Source organism: Phasianus colchicus, chromosome 1 (genome assembly GCF_987193195.1).
Source record: "Phasianus colchicus chromosome 1, bPhaCol1.hap1.1, whole genome shotgun sequence".
In the NCBI taxonomy this organism is placed as follows: domain Eukaryota; kingdom Metazoa; phylum Chordata; class Aves; order Galliformes; family Phasianidae; genus Phasianus; species Phasianus colchicus.
Genome location: NC_143436.1, coordinates 97,568,451 through 97,588,130, shown reverse-complemented (window position 1 = coordinate 97,588,130; position 19,680 = coordinate 97,568,451). Strand labels below are relative to the sequence as shown.

Below are 19,680 nucleotides of genomic sequence, written 5' to 3'. Positions count from 1 at the left end.
TTTTTACATTCTTTTAGAGCAACAAGGACAGGTTTCTAAACATTAAGAATTAAAAATGAGGAAAAAGAAGCAGACTTTGTCATTTTTGAAAAATAATGAAAATATAAGTCTGAGACAGTCCATCCATTCTAAGAATCCTTGTCTAAGTATTAGATTAATTCCCAGGGAGAATGAAGAGAATCAGTGTGTGCCAACCTCTAGACTGAAATTCAAGTTTAATATTTAGTTTTTGAAAATGTTCAGCCATTATCCATAATTTCACTCATGATAGCTGCATTTTAAGGTTCCTGATAGCTCTGTGGCTTGAGCACTGAATTGACATTCAACAAAGCTTTTTCCTGTCTAACTTTCAGGCCAGCTGGATATGACAGGAACTCGAACAAATTCCTATAAAATGTGGTGCATCCCAGGAGATTTACATAGATTGGATAAGCTTCAGGTAAACTTTTGAACCAAATTTTATAACTTCCAAGGATTACCTGCAAGGCATTATTGATAATTCCTATGACATTATTATTAATGCTGTGCATTATATACCATTAAATTCTTGCATGATTTTATAATAGAAGAAAATATTTATTTAATTTTGAGGGAATATTGTTGTTAACATGAAAATATAGAGGAAAAGGCATCATTTATTATTGTTTAAAGCTGACGTTTGTTGTAAGTAAGTGTGAGACAATAGTATGACAGACAATGTAACTAAACCTTTCCCACATTTGGAGAATTCGCAGTCTCCTGAATATTGACATTAAATACTGAGATTCATCTAAAAATTTAATAATAGATTTCTACTTTATTCCACTTTACTGTACTATTGCACATCTTTGGTACTCAAAATATCTTTTCTCATGTGAAAGGTCCTTAGATTTGTGATGAAAATGATTTGAACAGCAATATCAGGTACTTATTGGAAGAGTGACTATCGCATTTTAAACACTGTGCCTACCAACAAAGAGACCCCAGGCCTGTGGAATGCAAGTGTACGTAAAACACTGCAGTAATTTCGTACTAACTGCTGTATATTTACTGCATCGTTTTTGTAACCTGAACAAGAGCAGGTATTTTATCAGGCAATATCTCCCGTTACTTTGCTTATACAAAGCAACAAGGCTTTGTATAAGCAAAGTAAGGTTATGCCCACTTGTCACTTGGGCTGTATTGCGTTGATGTGTCCAGAGAAGTAAGACAACTTGAAAGAAGAATCAGTGACAGCCTTATTCTGAGGGAAACTTTTGCCAAGGATATAGGGTGATTTCAATCACAAATTTCTCTATAGGAATCACAAGAGAAACTATGTACTCTGTCAGACAAGCCTGAATATTTGCTGTGTAAAACATCTGAAAATCTCTGTATTGGTTCAGTTCATACTCATATTGCTTATTTGTTAGCTGTACAGTTTACTGTGTTTTCAGGCCTGGCAACTTCATAACTAGATTATAAAGTAGCTTTGACTGTGGGTTATCTTAGTTCCTGTTGCTATTGTTGAAAAGGCTGGGACCTGAAAGCTAAATGCGTGTCAGGTAGATGAGTAAAGGATGCAACAGAGATGGTTCAATTCAGCTCCCAAAGTATAGCGAAACTGTATTTGTTCAGCATTTTTTCTTCTGACAGCTTGCAGCAGTAAAAGACGAGCAGCAACTTAATGTTGTCCACCCACAGCAGCAAATAATTTCAACAACTTTATCTCTAATTTAATGACAAACTCCTTTGGAGAACCTTTCTCCTTGAATATTTTTCTGACTGCCAAACCACACACAAGAAAAATCACTAGTTTGTCCAGATCTGTTTTTAATCTGTTACACCTGCACAAAGAATTGAAGGAAGGTGCTATTGTACTATACAATAACTAGAGGGTAGCATTGTATAGTTTTGTAGAAGCAATCCTAACTAGAATGCTTTGCATTTACTTATGTAGCTGTAGCTACTTATGTAGCTGCTGAACATCAAGGAAATCTGTTACAAGTCAATGATTACCAAGATTTCCATGACAACCTAATAAAAACAAACAAGAGATACAACAGAAAATGATGATTGGATGCATCAGAAGAATAGCACTAATTAAGCAGCAACACATTCTTGGAAGGAAATGTTGAATTATATAAAGAATCAGCATTCATTTGGCATCTTACACAATACTACATTGTAAAAGGGAAATTCAGCAATCAAACCTGCAGATGTATGTCTCTGACAAGCCATTTAAGTAAAGCTCTCTGAAACATTAAATGGATTCTCTTTGGGAATCTCCTAGACTCCCAAATGTACTTACCTCCAGATGCAATATTCAGCTGGTGTCTCCTGGGGAGAATGTGATTTGAGGGAAAAGGGTTGATCTTAGCACAATTCTTTTTATTTTTACCATCTGATCTCTTCCTTACTTAATCTCACTGAGGTTAGCTGAGCCAGCAGGAATGGGAGAAAGAATTGCAATAAACCAGACAACATTCTGAGAAAACAAATCTATTTTGCTTAGGTTTTTAAGTTAAGTTGTTATTCCACTGATGTATTATGGGAGAGCTGAGGGGTACCAGAATGGAAGATATGTCTTTTAAAGCAGAGTGCACCAAGAAATTACATGATTTTACCAGATTATTTGGATCCTAACTACTGTTTCATCATAAGCAGCATTCTTCATGAAATGATCCCTGAATACAGATCATTATATAACAGCAATTTAAATGCCAGCCTACCAGGCAATATTTTTCAAGAAAAACTCATTCTGAGATGGTAATTACATTTTCTTAATCTGTTCCTCTCCAGTATACTGCATTATGATATCATCTGAAAAACATGCTGGATAACCAAACTATGTCATATCAACAATATGCTTTAGATTTAGAACAAAGTTCAGAAGATGGAGCCCCTACCCATAGCATACTTCTTATCATAAATGAATAAATAATAAATAAATTAAAAAATTAACCTATTGTCATTCAGAAGTCAGATTTTGAGGTAGCCCATACAAACTCATCTGAATTGTCTCAAGTTCTGTGCCAAACCAGAGACTTTACTTATTTCTGTTACTTACATGAGAATGCATTTATGGGGGCAAATATCTCTACATTTTATCTGCTTTCCATATGCCTAGGACCAGTTTAAACAGGCAAAATGATAAACTACTCATTGTTATTCCAAAGGTCTTCTGTGAAGTATTTACAGGAAATAAAATTTGTGATTCAAGAAGCAAGACATATGTTAATTCTTATACAATGGAGAAATCAATATTAAAATCAGGATTGTGCTGCTTCTGAGGCTGTATTCCCAAAGATAACAAAATATCGACTTAGTATTCTCAGCCTGGAGCAAACAAAACCAAGAAAATTTGAACTTTAACTAATAGAATGTATGTAGGTCACTCTGAAAGTAATGCCTCCTATTTATTTCCAAGGAAACTACAACAGATAAAAGAACACAATAACACTACTTAATAGAGCACCTTCTCAGCTATAAAACACTATTTTTCAACAGTCACCATGAGCTATGCATTTTGGCCAACCATGAACAAGAGTCTGCATGCCACATACATAAAATCCTGCACCAGTATGGGTGTCTCGCTGTTGCTGTGGCCGCTGCTGAAATGTACCACCTGCTGCCTCACTTTGCTCACATCTGCTGTTTGATCTCTAGAAACGTTCAGCAAACATCAGTGAATGTCAGTGCATGCTATTTTTTCCACATGGAGGAATTTAATTCCACTCTTTTTCTTCATACGTACTTCCATGTCAGGCTCCAATTTGTCAGCCTGTCCCTCTGCTTCCATCTGTCACACAGCAACAAAATGTAGCGGAATATTAGTGGGAAGGTTCAACATCTACTGCTTTACCATCAATGTCCGCCTCCAACATGGCAGTATAGTAAAATAGAAGGCACTGCTTTCAGAGCAGCCCTTGTAATTGCAGCTTCTCTTGATCACTTCCTTCAGAATGCATAAAGTTATGACATCCAGACTGTGAAGGTGTATTAAATTGATTTGCAAGCTTGCCTGGGCCAGAGCCCTGTCTTACTGCCTTCCTATGTAATGTCAGGCATGCCTGTGGCACCATATGAATAATCATATTAGTAAATAAAAAGTATCAAAACCAAACAAAAATAAAAAATAAAAATTCAGAAACTGAAAAAACCCTACTAAATTCATCAAATTAGATTTTTGATCGGATCATATTTTTTAATGGTTTAGCCATTAGCTCTGTCTTAGCCCCTGTAGCTACTTTTATCCAAAGCAGTTGTCAAGTTAAGGATCTATATTGCAGAAAGAGCATACTGATAGTTCTGGTAGACAGTTTACTTCTAGTATCCATCAGAGGATATGAACCAAAGCACATTTCAGTTGCCTTTTCTAGTGACAGGGCAAATGTTTTAAGCCAAGTTTGTGACCAGCAAATTAGTGTGCATAAAATGTAGACAAAAAATGCTAAAGCTTTAGCACTTAAAGTTTCTGATCACACAACTGGGCTGCTGTTTTCTGAGGATCCTGATATTGGTTCAGCTTAGTTTTACAAATATGTGACCCTGCATAAACTTGTATATTCTACAAAGGCATTAATCAAAACTTGCTATTTTGTTTTATTGCTATCTGTCCTAAGTCTCAGCAAACCAAAGAGAATTACAACCATACGACCAAGTTATCAGTCACTAGCAGATATCACTAAGCAAATTTCTGTGTGCTACACTAGGAACTAAAATCTGTCTATAAAAGGAAAATAACAAAACAACTTTCTTCAAACAATAAGTCATCTGAGATGAATAACAAATTTGTATAAATCATTATTTGATTGCAGTTTCTGTAATACTAGAGGGGAAAAAACGGATAAAAATTTTCTAAGTATGTTATTCACCATGTATTATTCACTCAGTTTCACTTAATCATCCAGCCTCTGTAGGTGCCCAAGGCAAACCTTCAAACCTCTGATTTATTTTTCGTCTCATTTAGAAGCTGTCATACAATTGCAATGTATTAGTTCCAAACAGCAACAATTTCAGAAATGCACAGAACAGAACTGATCGATTCAATTATTCTGTACTGGAAGAGGAAAATACCCCAAAATGTGTGAAATGTTTGAAATATTTCATGCCAGAAATAAATTAAATTTAAATTGAATCCTATTTTAAATATTCATACAGTTCTAGCCCTACAGTCCTTCCTGATTCCCTAAGTTTGCTAGGCATGAATGAGAATTCTTGTAGTACAATACTATTATATTTACCAAATAAGTGTTTTCTTTTTCTTCATTGTTAAGTCTCTGGCCGAAATAATATGTATTTTTTGTTTTTCCTGACATGTAATAGCAGTCTCCTATCTATATTATGTAGTGTATAAATCAGTTTATTTTCCTTTCTATAGTGTCCATGACCAAGTACATATATTTTATGGTACAGTCACCAGATGGAACTCATTTACAAAATGTAGAGGGTCAGGGAGCACCAACAAGACTCTGAGGTGCCAGACTGCTAGGTAGAGGTTTGCTCAAGGAAAAAGGGTAGCTTTTATTTCTTTACTTTGGGATTTAACCTTTCCAAAGTTTTATGTGAGTTCCAGCCTTTGTCTTTTCCACTGAGATTTCTGTACAAGTTGTAATCCTGTTTGCATTACTTCCAGAAATCTCGGTCTCATACTCAACAGGCATGTAAAGATGATACGGATGTGTGAGTGCAGATCCAGTCCCTAGGCTTCTGCTTTGATGCAGTGGCTCTGATACATCTGGGAAGCTATGAGCAAACTGTGCATATACCTCACAGATGGCTTGCATGTGAGTTATAACCCTGATGCATTTGGAATGGGTCAGATAATGCGTTAGCACATTGAAATTCAGTAAAGACATAGGGAAAATATCAACTCCATTCCTTCTCTTCCCTCAGATTGCATTCAGTTTCCAGGAAGGCACCTTTGGCATGCATTCTTATATCAGAAGGGAGGGGAGAGAGCAACTCTTTAATCTAGTACACTGTTTTTTAAATCATTCTTTTCTGATGTATAATGTACAGGATGTAGAGCTGCAGAGAGCTGATGCTTGCTTAAAGTAAGTATCTTTCCCCAAAAGAGAATGGAATGACCCTCACTAGTCTAAGGAAATAAAATCTATACCGGAGACAAAAGACTCTGCCTTTAAAAACAGTGGGCTGAAACCAGCACCCTGCATGGTCTGCAGCTGCAGTCTTCATGCTGCATGATATAGTCACCTATCACTTACTCTGTTGATCAGGATATCCACTGGAGAAGCAGCTACCAGGCAAATTTCTGTTCCCTATTCTGTTCACACTACAGAACCAAGCAGTGTCAGCTGGTGATATTTATGGTGCCTGGAGAAAAGTAGCAGGGAATTCTGTGTCCAGAGGAGCATCCTCAAAAGAAATAGAGAGGAAGATTTTTGTTTTCTTTACAAAATCTTTAAAATGATTATTTTCAATACAGAAGAAATATCACAGAATCACTAAGGATGGAAAAGACCTATAAGATCATCCAGTCCAACCATATTTATTTATTGGGCTTTCATTTCAGGGAAAGGAGGAGGGGAGAGAAAAGTAACTTCTGTTGATGCTAAACTAAGCTGGAGTAGTTTCTTCAGTGTCCTAGTTCAGCAGTGGATTATTTGCCTAGACCCATGGTTCCCTGACTGAGAGCTGTAGAGACACTGCAAAAATAAATGCATAATTTCTGCAGCATGAAGTGTTCCATTTGACTTCTTTTGTGGCCTGGCCTCAACTATTTCACAACAGCTACCGGTATTAGATGAGAGAAAATCCCACAAGTAATGAAGAAGGGTGTAAAATCTGACAAACTGTAAGGTGTATAAGTGCAACAAACAGGGTAGAAAAGAACTAGGAGATCAAATACAATAAAACAAAAAGCTATTCTTATTGGCGCTGAATAAGACATGCTTAGGGTCTCTAAGAAAGATTATAAGCATACATTTATAAAATCTTGTGTAAGGAGCTGTAAATATTGGGAATTGCCTTCTGTGAATTGTCTTGGTCTGCCTGTAGGAAAAGACAATCCCATTATTACTAACAGAGGCCATAGCTGGAAAGGTGAAAGCAGAACCCTGGTAATTCAGCCCAATCCCACCCCTCAGCTGAGGAATCTGATTCTCTGGTGAGCTTTCTCTTATTATGAAGCAAGTGAAAATAGGATTCTGCAGTTGTAAACTAGCAGCAAACTAGTGTATTTCTAGTGGTTCTCGTTTTAATGCAAATGTAAATTCAGAGAGATGGATGTTTCTATCATTTCAACACTAGCACAGAATTAAAATATCAGCAATATCCATGAATTAAATGGGCCTCATCTCAACACTTTTTACAGCAATTGAGATAGCATTTTGTATATTTTGTTCACAAACAGCAATAAATATATTCATGAGCATTGTTTTTTGTTATTGCCAGGATTTATTATGCAGCACTTATTTTCTTGGTCTTGCATAAAACAAAACAAAAAAGAAGCATGAATTCTTGCAAAGCAATTTCTACAATACTACCAGTATGTCTAAGATGTTGTAATCCTGCATTTCTGCAAGGACTGTATCCAGCATTCTTAGATGGGCATGTGAGTATCTCTGAACAAATTCATTGTTAAGATATCATATTATTTACTAGATCCAAAGCACCTGAAACATGCTGTTGTCTACCACTCATGTACACATCTTTTAAGATTAGAACCCAGACCACCAGGAAATGGCCTACCCTTAGGCTGTGATGAGAAAGTGTGGTTGCCCTTTACTCCTTTGTGGTTTGAAAGAAAGAACATAGAATTCAAAAGACTATGTTCTAATGATGATTAACTATGATCTAACTATGATTAGACCACAAGTCTCTTTTCTGAAATAAGTGGAGACCAAGCGTCAGCGAACAAGTCCCAAGAGGGGGATGCTCACTAAAAGGCAAACACACGCGCTGCTGGGTGGCTTCTTCAGATCTGCATGAAGCTGATGAGATAGCCCATGTTGGACCTGAAGCTGAGGCCGAGCAAGAACTGCCTGTGCACGTATGGGCTCTTCAGAAAAGATGATAGGAACATGGCACATTCAAGAGCATTCTGCTACTTTTCAGAAATGTAAAGATTCTCTACCTAATAATTAAAAGAGAAACCAGGAAAAAGGCCAAACTGCAATTATAACACACAGCTTTTTTTTTTTTTTATCTTTTTCTCGTTTTTCACTCCATTCTGTGGAAGGCTTTGATACACATCTAGCAATCTGGGAACACTTAATTTAAGTAAATAAACAAACAAACCCTAAAACTTACCATCTTCATCACTTTACCATCTGTTCTCTGGGTGAGTATTTTTCAATAAGGCAAAGCTCTGGCCAGCTGTAGCATAAGCCTACTGATTTTAACAGGGTATGACATGCAAGTAACTAGAGGCAGAATCTGATCATTAATTTGGTATTAAAGCCAATTTATTCATTCTTTTATAATATCTTTTACAGAGTTTCCTGTCCAAAATATTATATCAGTTCAAAACAAATTAGTTTAAGGTAAATTCAGTTAAAGTGGTTCAAAACTCCTGAGTGGACGCACTTAACTTGTTTTAAAACTGAAACATCAACCTAGGTTAAATTGATCTCTTGTAAGAATGAGCAAAATCAATATACATGCCGACTTTAACCTGTTTAATTCACTAGGTAAATTGGTTTAAAAAACCTAATAATTTCACATCACATGCTGAGACTTGCTTATCATGGTGAGCGCCATTGTCTTCCTGTTTTCTGGTAGCTCTGTCTCTCAGCCTCTGCTCACTGGCCACACTGCCTTTCCAACTCCTGTCTCCTTTGGAGCTTATGTCTGAACATTGTGCAGGATCTGGTACCACAGGAATGCTGTCAGTGAGAGGGACTCATGATAATCATGACATTAAAACAGCATAACTTTACATGCACTTTAAAGCTTCAGTTCTAAATGCTGGATTTCCTGTCTAGTGGTTCTTGGACTTTCTGCACAGAAATGTGCACCTGCTTTCTACACCAAAAAAATAGACCTGTTTAGACAAAAGAATGTTCCGAATTGCTGGGAAGAGGAAAATAACTTGCAATCTTCTTTAAATTGCTGGCTCTGAAATACAAATGCACATATGGTTAATTAAACAGGAATAAAAAGTGAGAAGAATCTGTATGAAAACTTAAGCTTCTAATGATTAAAACAAATTATATATATATATATTTTAAAAGTATCACTATTTCCAATTGCTTCATGTTCAGAAAGAATGAAATTACAAGTTGGCTGATTCGTAACTTGAAACAAAATACCATTTTCCCAGTTAAGTGCATGGAAAGCATGCTGTTTCTTTTACTTGATTCAAAGTCTCATTCCTTGGGAAGTGCAAAAAGCCACTAGATATGAAGAACTGTGAAAGGGCATCATACAAGTTTGACAGTTCTACTAAGAGAACATTATAAAATTGCTTTCTGATTGGCATGTTGTATGTAGAAAATGGCACAAGTTTGTAAGGGGAAAAATAATTAAATTCTTATGATAAAATCTAAATTGTATTTTACTCTGGAATAACTTACAATTCAATTGCTCTAATTTTTATTCTGTGACTGTAAAAATATGTGCTATATCTCATTTATTTCATATTTTTGGAAGCAAGAAGCCCTTTGAAGATACGCATCGATAATTTTCAACATTGTACTAGGAAACTCTTGTCTTTGATAGCCACATAATGAGTAAAGGATACTGCATCCTTTTGCAAGACTTCTTCCAGTGAAATATATCAGTTGTTAAAAGATTCATACCAGCAAATATTTCTTTTCTGCTCACATTTAAAAGCAGACAGCAATTTAAAGAAACGTGGCAAGACAAAAATATTAAACTGTAATGCTTTAAATAGAAAGTAATAGGAAATATTTCAGGAACATGGTAAATGATGAGAAGAGGATGAAAACAGTATTTCCCAGATAGGCATATCTGTACTTCTTGTAAACATTATGCAGACATTGCATTAAGATGTCTCCTGTCATAGCACAGAATGATTGATAAAAATGATTCAGGGTCCAGACAGTGATAATACTGAGCAAAAAAACATGGGGGGCGGGGGACGGGCAGAGGGCAGAAATCCTTTTAGATTGACCTTTAACTGATAAATTGATGATGTCCTCATTAGCAGCAACCCTGCTGCTTGCCCTCAATAAAAGATAATGTCCTGCTGTTAACACTATTCCCGTTTCTGTGATTTAACACTACTATTACAGTGCAGATTCTACTTAAACGGATTAAGGTTTAAATTAAGATAAAATATTGTTGGGTCTGCACTGTTTGTCTCTGAACCAAGCAGTATGATTTCATTGCCTGTGACTGAAAATCTGCAAGATATAGGGGCATTTATCCAATGACATTAGAGCCAAGGTTTTCACAGGAAAACCTTTCACCTATACAATAGCCAATTTGTTTAGTATTTGGTGAGTAATATATCAAGGCAGTCTGTTTATGATTAACTGTTACCCACAGTTTCATCCTTTTCTGCCAAAAAACAAAATAAAACAATAGTAGAATGACTGTATTTTCTTAGAATGCAAAATTTGTAGGGTTCACAATGTAGTTAGATAATGACTGTTGCCTATTACACACAACAGAAACACTATGAACTGCCCCCCTCTACAATGATGAAAATACTGAAAGAGATGTGCCATTATTAATTTGTTTTAGCAACACATTTATTGGGTTTTGAAAAAAAACATTTTTAAGAAACAATCCTAATTGTCATGGCTAACCAGCTTCTATGCTTATTTGTTAATTAGACACTAGACATGAAGAAATCTCTACATTGGTTTGAGTCTTCTGATGCTTATATAGGGACTATCACTACAGAATCCAAAATGTCGTGGTCTAACCCAAGCAGATAGCTCAGCACCACACAGCCATTCACTCTCAGGTGTGATGTGCAAGAGAATTGGAAAGGCAAAGAACTCATGGGTTGAGATAAATACCACTTACTAGGTAAAAGAAAACCCATATGCACAAGCAAAGCAAGGAATTTATTTGTTCAGCCACTCTGGAAAGCAGAGATCATCATAAGTAATAGTTTCTTGGAAAGAAAAGCGTCATCACTCCAATCACCCTCCCCTTCCTCCTCCACTACACTAGCTTTTATTGCTGAGCATGACACACTATGGTATGGGACATCCCTTTGGTCAACTGGCTCAGCTGCCCTGTGTCCCCTCCCATCTCCCTGTGCACCCTCAGTCCTGGTTGGCAGGGCAGCACAAGGAGCAGGAAAGTCCTTGGCTTTGTGCAGCAGTGCTCTGAAACAACTAAAACATTGATGTCTGATCAACACCGTTACTATCAAAAACAGAGCATTATACACACCACTATGAAGAAAATTAAAATATGTCTCAGCTAAAACCATAATGGAAAGCAATACAGTCACAGGATAGAGCAGCATGATTTTAAAACTCTGGTATTTTGTTTCACTGGTATGTACATGCCACCACACAACATACCTACTTTGGTCAAAAGCAAACACACAAAGTAATTTGACAGATGTAATTGCTTTCCACAAGATAAACATGGTTTAGAAATCAATGCTATCCCAAGTATAACTTTCCACTATAGGAAAGTTCTTGCACATGAAATATATTTCCAACTCATAGAATCATAGGATGGTTTATATTGGAAGGGACCTTTAAGATCATCTAGTTCCAACCCCTGCTATAGGCAGGGATACCTTTCTCTCGACCAGGCTGCTCAAAGCTCCATTCAGCCTGGCCTTGAGTGCTTCCAGGGACAGGGCATCCACAACCTCTTAGGTCAAACTGCTCCAGTGTCTCACCACCCTCACAGTAAAGAGTTTCTTCCTAGTATCTAGTCTAAATCTAGTTTCCACTTTAAAGCCATTTCCCCTTGTCCTGTCACTACCTGACCTTATAAAGAAAGTCTCTCCTCAGCTTTTCTGCAGGCCTTCTTCAAGTACTGGAAGCCTGCTGTAAGATCTCTGCAGACTCTTCTCTTCTCTAGGCTGAAGAACCCCAATTCCCTCAGCCTGTCCTCATAGAGGAGTTGCTCCAGCCCTCTGATCATCTTCATGGCCCTCCTCTGGACCCACTCCAACAGTTCCACATCCTTTTTGTGTTGGGGGCTCCAGAACTGGATACAATACTCCAGGTAGGGTCTCACAAGGGCAGAGTAGAGGTGCAGAATCATCTCCCTTGACCTGCTGGTCATGCTTTTCTTGATGCAACCCAGGATATGGTTGGCACGTTGCTGGCTCATGTTGAATCTTTCATCAACCAACACCCTCTAATCCTTCTCCTCTGGGCTGCTCTCAGGTCATTCTCTACCCAACCTGTATCTGTGCTTGGGATTGCCCCGACCCAGGTGTAGAACCTCACACTTGGCCTTGTTGGACTTCATGAACACCAGAACATAAATATATATATTTTTTTTCTTCTCAACTGAATGGACAACATCCTGATCTCACAAGTCTCAGTATTATGATCCTGTGGGCACTACTTGTCAGTATAGTCTCTCAGAGGTGATGGCCTCTGGGTGGTGACAGAGGGTTACCTGTTGGCCCCATGACCAGCAACAGGCTGGAGGCAATTTCCCTTGCCCCCTCCCCCCCCCCCCCACACACACACTCAATCTGGTAGGTGTAAGCCAGGGGAAGGGGCCAGAGCTCCAGCATCTGTTTTCCCTCAGAGGTGTTCTAATGACAATATTGCACTGAGTGACCAGAGCAGTGGGCCCAAGGCTTGGGTGATGAATTGGCTCCTCAGATACCCTGGCACTAGGTAATGCCACGTTGGAGACTCTCATTCCCCTTGTCTTTCTATGTGTAGCAGAAAAAAACATGTGATCTCCACTCTCTCTCTCCAGGCTCCTTTTCCAATTGCTTTATGAGCCCTTGGTCCCTCTGGTAATCAGCTCCCACATGTGCCCTCTCTTTCACCATGTTAAACAGGGCTTTAATCAAAAGGTTCACTATTTCATCCTGGATTCTTTCCAGAAGAGGAAAAAAAATAAGAAAATCACACATAATTGCGAGAAACAGCTGTCACAAGCAAAAGGTAGGCAACTAACAGAGAGAGTGACTGGAATAACAATATCCAAAAGACCTGAATAAAGTGATGTTATTCAACGTGCACTTTCAAATAGAATTATTTTCAGTTGAGAAATTTGTGAGGTTTGACTCTTATTGCAATTTTTTCAATGCATATCTTTCTTCAAGGAATTTGTACCTGACAGTAGACAATTTTTTTTTTTTTTAAATCTCTATTCCTGACAAGAGTGGAATCTGAACTTGCAATAATAACTTGGGCAAAATTTATGGGTTTCACAATCCCATTAAAAATGAGACAATTCATAAAGATCTATTCTGCTGCATTCTCAGGAATTTCAGATTCATGTTAAATGGTCCACTACTGCTATTGGATGTGGAATAGATTTATAAGGAGAAATGGCAACAATTGGATCTTTAGTGCTTGAAACTTGAAACTCAAAATCAACATAATCTCAGTTATTCAAAGCTTTCATTGAAAGTCCAATCTGAGTTTTCAGCTATTTTTCTGAGCTTTAAGCAAAAATGTATGCTTAGCTAAAGACATACTTACATGAAAAATATCTAGTTCTATATAAATTAGATATATTATTTTAAATCATTACTTCATGCTGACTGCAACTTTTACAACTACATACACCATGTAATGTGTACTCACTTGTAAAAAAAATTATGTTCAGTGTTCTGTACTTTGACCTTATGTACCTTATTTTCCTTACACTACTTAACATATGCATACCTATGTATATTTACATATACTTAGGAAAAGCATTTCTTAAATAAAAGCAGTGGATTTACAAACTTCCCTTAGAAAAGATAATGCAGTGAATTTAAATACTTTCAATTATTCAGTTACATACTGATTTCTATCACACTGTAGTTAACAGTGGGAGGCTATTTTATAATTTTATGAGCTTAGTGGTAATGAGAAAAAATTATCTTTAGATTAATAGTGTAATTATTATCTCTGTTCTCTTTCTGTAGTTACTCTTGTTATTTTTGTTCATCAAAAATAACTTGAAAATTTCAAATGCTTTGAAGTTGCACCTTTTTTGAAGCAACTTTATGATCAGAGAAGCTGAAAGGCAATATAAATGTTAAATAATGTTTTACACATCCTTTTATATTCCTAACTTTTAACAACTTTCGAGTGCTAATCTGAAGCCCCGGACAACATTTTAAGAGGTTTATTTTGCTTATTTTAAAAGTTATTTAATATTGTAATTAGTGATAATTTTGGAGCATTGCATTGACAAAAAACTAGTCTCAGTTAAATTAACAATAATTTGTATCATTTCTTTTTTTCAGAAAGCATTACTGAGTTCATTGTGTTAGCAGAAGTTAAAGATGAACTGTTCTTATAACCATTGGAGCATGTAGTATAGTCAGAGAAAAGAGGGGAAGAAGCCCAATAGTCATCTCTGGCAAGGGCAAAGTTTTAGGAATTGCTACAGCTGAAGAATGAAGTAGAAGTACTTTTTTCACTGCACTAAAAGAGAGCTTTGATGAGTTGGAGGGGATGGGATTCAGCAGTATATTTAAGAGGACAGAGATATATGTTTGTTGATAGAACTTAGATACACAAGTGCTAGGGAAGACATAAAAATACATGAACTTAAATGTTATTTTTCACTGCTCCTGTTGTCCAGGTGCAGTTTATCTTCAACATTCAACATACATATGGAAATACCACCTCTTAAATATTTTAGAAAAGAAACAAATTTGAAAAGAGGAAAGAAATCAAGAGGAATGAGAAGTTGAAACATTTTCCAAAAGGCCACAGAACTGAGTCTCCTGACAAAGAGCAAGGTCATTCAAGTGTATAAGCCAATCTGTTTCTCAACAATAATGTTGGATAATTTGGAGACTGAGAGCACAATAGCTATTTTTACTGCTATGCTTTATAGAAAAATAAGAGAAGTGAAACTGCTAACATTTAACAGTTGCGCACCCAAAGTATTACTGCTTATCAACAGAGTAGTACCAAAAAACTCTGCAAAGCCATCTCAACAAAGCAAAACTACACATAAAAAATATTTCTGTCTCTTCCCTTTTAGTTTATAAATTTACAATTTTTTTAAAGAAAATGCCACATCTTAACTTCAAGAAACTATTTTATTACAACAGGAGAGGAATAAATACTAGATGTCTTAAAGAAATTAATCTCTTTTTCAAACATAAGGGTGTGGTATTTTGTTACCGAGTTTTTGTTGTGTTGTTTTGTTTATTTTAAAGAGAAAAAAGAGAGCTCTCCATTTTCTACCAGCAACAAACTCTTGGAAAAATTTGCTTATGAAATTTAGTAAAGGATTTTTTCTTTTTCCACATTGCATATAGATGTCTTGAATCATCTCTGGATTTCTCCTGTGGCATTAGCCTACAAATACAGGAACAGCTCTATTTCAAATTTCTATTGAGATCAGCCCTTAAAAAAAAGTCACACGCATGCCCATTCCCTTTATGCACAACATACGAAAAATAGAGTTTTCATGCTGCAAAACAGGAATCAGAAGTTTAATCTCTGGAGACAGAGCTCTACCTTCCAGTGAAGAATTACCTCCTCTTTCCTTTTATTTATACATTTATCCTTGGTTGGTGTTTATGTGTTTGTTTTGAGGGCTTTTTGTTGTTGTTGTTTTATTATTTAGGTTGGTTTTTGTTTTCCTGTTTGTTTTAAACCAAAAAAATACCCTCAACTTGACCAATGGTCTTTTGAAGAGGCAGTGTTACACAGTTGCAAGTTGGAGCTAAACAAGAAAATGCAAGTATTTTGGGGGATGTAAAGAAGTTAGATTATTTCTCTTATAAAGTTAGTCTTAGAGGTTTAATTCTGATACTACATAACATGTTTCAAAGGTCATAGCATTAAAAGCAAATGCAGCAATCCACATGCACTTCCCTAGAACTTGCGGCAAAGAAATCTTACCTATGATTCACATAGGCTTGTGAATACTCACAGGAAACCCCGAACCTCATATGTGAGCACCTCCTGAGGGAAAATTAGTCATTTCACACAGCACTAATGATAGTTTGCCAGTGTTAAATTAATGGCATCCTTTGCGAAGAAGGTAATAACATTTTTTCCTGATTAACCTAACTGGCTGCAGGACTCCACTGTAGTTCTGTTAAAATTCATCATCAAAACCATTTTTTGTGTAGTGCCTTGAATTGGAAATCTTGATTCTCAGAGCTGAGAGGGCAAATGGCAGTTTCTGGTGTTCTACTGGTTTCTGTAATTACTTGTGATCACAAACTACATTTATTCTCATAAGATTTAGTTAAGTTGTAAAATCAAATGATATCCTACAAATCCTCAGAATAACTTTTTACATCAGCAAATCATTCAGTCTTTTTCAGTCCAGTCATCTCCAGTATGAAAGACACTGTATGAACCAAAACTGACTTCGGAAGCTGAAACTTGATGCAGTACACACAGGTTACATAGATTAGAACAATGTAGTTCACCAGGTAAAGAGCTTATATATACCTATTAATTTGATATACACTGCATTTTTTTTTCCCTCAGATTTCTAGCTTTCTATTAGAAGAAACAGAATAGAAAAAGAAAATTAGAGTGAATGTTTTTTTTTTTTTTTCAGAACTTTCTAATATACTACTATGCTATTTACTGTGTGCTTCTTCTTACGTAAAGGACTAGGGAAAACATTCCTAAGGAATTCTGTGTAATATAATAGCAAAATTCAATGGAAACGGCAACAACAACTAAGCTTTCAGTTTGCAGTGAAGACTCATTTGTTCTTTTTTCCTCCAAAACATCTCTGTAGTAAAATTCCTTAATATTTTGAATTAAATTTTTCTTTGACATATTACCAATAACAACAATCTTTCAATGCTTATAGAAAACAGTCTGCAACAGCTAATGTAGAAATGAAGCTGCATTGGCATGAAATATATGTTAAGAACAAACAAGTGTTAGAGAAATAAAGATGAATTTTATGACAAGCATTAAATCCTACTAATTTTTCTCTTGGGGACAGATGCTCTGGGCCATATCCTATTTCTTTTACTTTCTGTTTGAGGTTTCTTTAGGACTTTAACACATATAAAAGAGAAACCTCAGCAGTCAGTCCAGTTGGTTGAATAACATCAATTACTGAAAGAACATGAGCAATGCTTAGTCCCCACTTAAAATTGATGGGAAATTTACTTTGGTGAAATACAGCACCAATATCTAGTTTGGACCTTCATGGTGAGTGCATCAGCTTTGTATAGCAATATTAACTACAGGAACATAAATGAAACAAGATTACTAATGGAAACTAACTCTGTAAAGGTGTATTTAGAAACTTAATTATTTTATTAAACTGATTCTCTGCTAAAGGACCTTACATTTTTCTTGATAAGTCAATACGAATCACTTCACGTCTTATTACCCATGAGATCTCCAGAGAACTCAATTTAAAATTCATGGGAGACTACTATCTAATGATTCATTTCATTAATAACTTTTCTCCCTGGTTTCTAGGCCACATATATTCTGGACTCTGAAAGCTTACCCTAGTTTTTCAGAAGAAGATTTTAATTGCCTTGTTTTTTGGCAAAGATAGAATGCTAGATCAGTCTCTGAAGGTCACGACAGCAGTATCAGAAAAACTTTAAAGTGTGTTCAAAGAGAATTCACGTGTACTGATGATGCAGGGTTCCCCCCGCTGTCATCCATAGGAAAGAAATCTACTTTAAATTGTCATCTCACTTTTCAAATATATAGTAAGAGGGGTAGCAAAAAGGATTTGACAGCTACAAATATGAGAACATGAGAATTGATAGCTATTTAAAAAGTGACAAGGAGGGTAGACTCAAAAGACAAAATGAACAAAACTTTAGTTCTTCCATAAGTGGAGATAAGTCAAACAAATTCTTGTTTCTTCTCCAGATGTGTACTTTTAAGAGCAGAATACATTTAGTGCCCAGTTCTTGATATACAGAAAACTATTTTGACTCACATCATTCCATGACCAAGATCACTGTCCGTGCTTTATACCTGATGTGAAAAAAATTCCCAAAGTTAACTGTGTGCATTCCTGCAGACTGTCTAAGGATGACCCATAAAGCATACTGTGCTGTTTGGTAACCTCTACAGGGAGCTGTGTGCACAGCAGCTAACATGCAGAGGAGGATGGGGTTTACAAACTGTTCTCACCTGGGTCAGGCTGAGGTAAGGGTTTTCTTTTACTCATAGATGTTTAAATTATTAAGTCAGACTTAACTGCATATTTAAAATCAGAATTACAACTAAAACTGGGCTTGTTGGAACATCTCACATAGTCATTTCTATAGCTGGTAGTTGCATTTCTATAGACAGTAGTTCTATTTCCTTTATCAGAAAGCACAGCACGTAAGTACTTTAAAAAGACATACAGGAAACAAATTTCAGTCATGCTGCTTCTGAGACAATCTCATATTTGAGATTCCATTGAAAGCTGAATACAGAATTGTTTTGTTTCTCTTATGTAAATCTCTCATGAAATCTAGAGCCTTTCCCAGCACAGTATGCCCTGAGCCTGCTTGCCAAAATGCCACAAGAACAGACAAATCTTCTGAATTTGCCCATTTGAAAATTGGACACCTGTGAGGGGCTCCTCAGAGTTGGTAGACCATACATCCCTTTCATCTATACAATCATTTTGAAAAGATGACAAGATCCATTTGAAACTGCAGGTTCTTTTATATCTTAGAAACTGATGGAATAAACAATGCCATAAGCTTCTTGAGTGGATGCAGTTTAGATTTTCAGCACTGCTGATCTGAGCCCTGTGTACTCTGTATTCAGTCAGAAGTTGGACACGCCATGCAAACGCCCCCTTCTCTTTCATTTCACGTGAGTTTCAGCAGAAGGTTATCTAACTAAAGATGCATGTTGACTGTATAATCAAAGAAGATTAAGATTTTATAATTATGAAATAAACAAGAGAGTTAGGCAAAGCAGCTTATAATAACAAAAAGACAATAGATAAGATGCTTACCTGTATTCTGAGCTGGCTTATGAAACTCCAACAGAGCAGATCTCCAGAAGAGATCCTTGCCCACTGGTAGTTAGCTCTTAAATGGGTCTAGGAGAGGTGGAGCCAGGCTCCACCCCTTTCTGCAGCACAGGTGAATTGCTTTCACCTGTGCTCCCATGGCTGACTCATTGCTCACCTCAGGTGATCAATCAGAGGTTGAGGCTGTGACTCAACAGTTCCCATACACTCCACCCCTTCACGGCATGAACCAATGCTCAGGTTGACTAAAGGGTTTTTCCTAATACAGAGATGTGCTATATCACGACGCTTATACAGTTTCCATTGTGACGCATGTTGGTACAATTCAAGACAAGTGACAATTGGTGAATGTTCATATTCATTTATGGGCCAGTGCTCGATGATGTTACTGGAGGCACGCGATCATGAGGTACAGGTCTATCATACGTTCCATCAGTCCCATGTAGGCCATCACTGGATGTTGCACGTGATCTGACAGTAATACTAGAACGCTTTGATGACATTTTGTTCCCTCCAGCGATCCTGAAGGCTTAAAGACTCACAGGGAGTAATACAGATGTTTCAGGGGTACCAGGAGGGGAAGGTCTGTCCTCCAGGGCAAGATACAGGCCATATTTCTATCCTTCAACATTTCTGCTTGTACAGGGGCATGTTCCGGCTGCCTGTACCACACCTTCTGGCCAGATGCCT

At 36.7% G+C, this 19,680-nt stretch overlaps 1 long non-coding RNA gene across 1 annotated transcript; it reads right to left on the bottom strand.

Annotated features, from left to right (window-relative positions):
- Positions 1–8,408: 8,408 nt before the first annotated feature.
- Positions 8,409–19,039, bottom strand: LOC116242105 (uncharacterized). The gene is made up of 3 exons (XR_004169663.2): positions 18,973–19,039; positions 17,953–17,990; positions 8,409–9,042 (listed from the first exon to the last, which is right to left on the bottom strand). It is a non-coding gene; the product is annotated as an uncharacterized LOC116242105 (long non-coding RNA).
- Between the last annotated feature and the right edge of the window lie 641 nt (positions 19,040–19,680).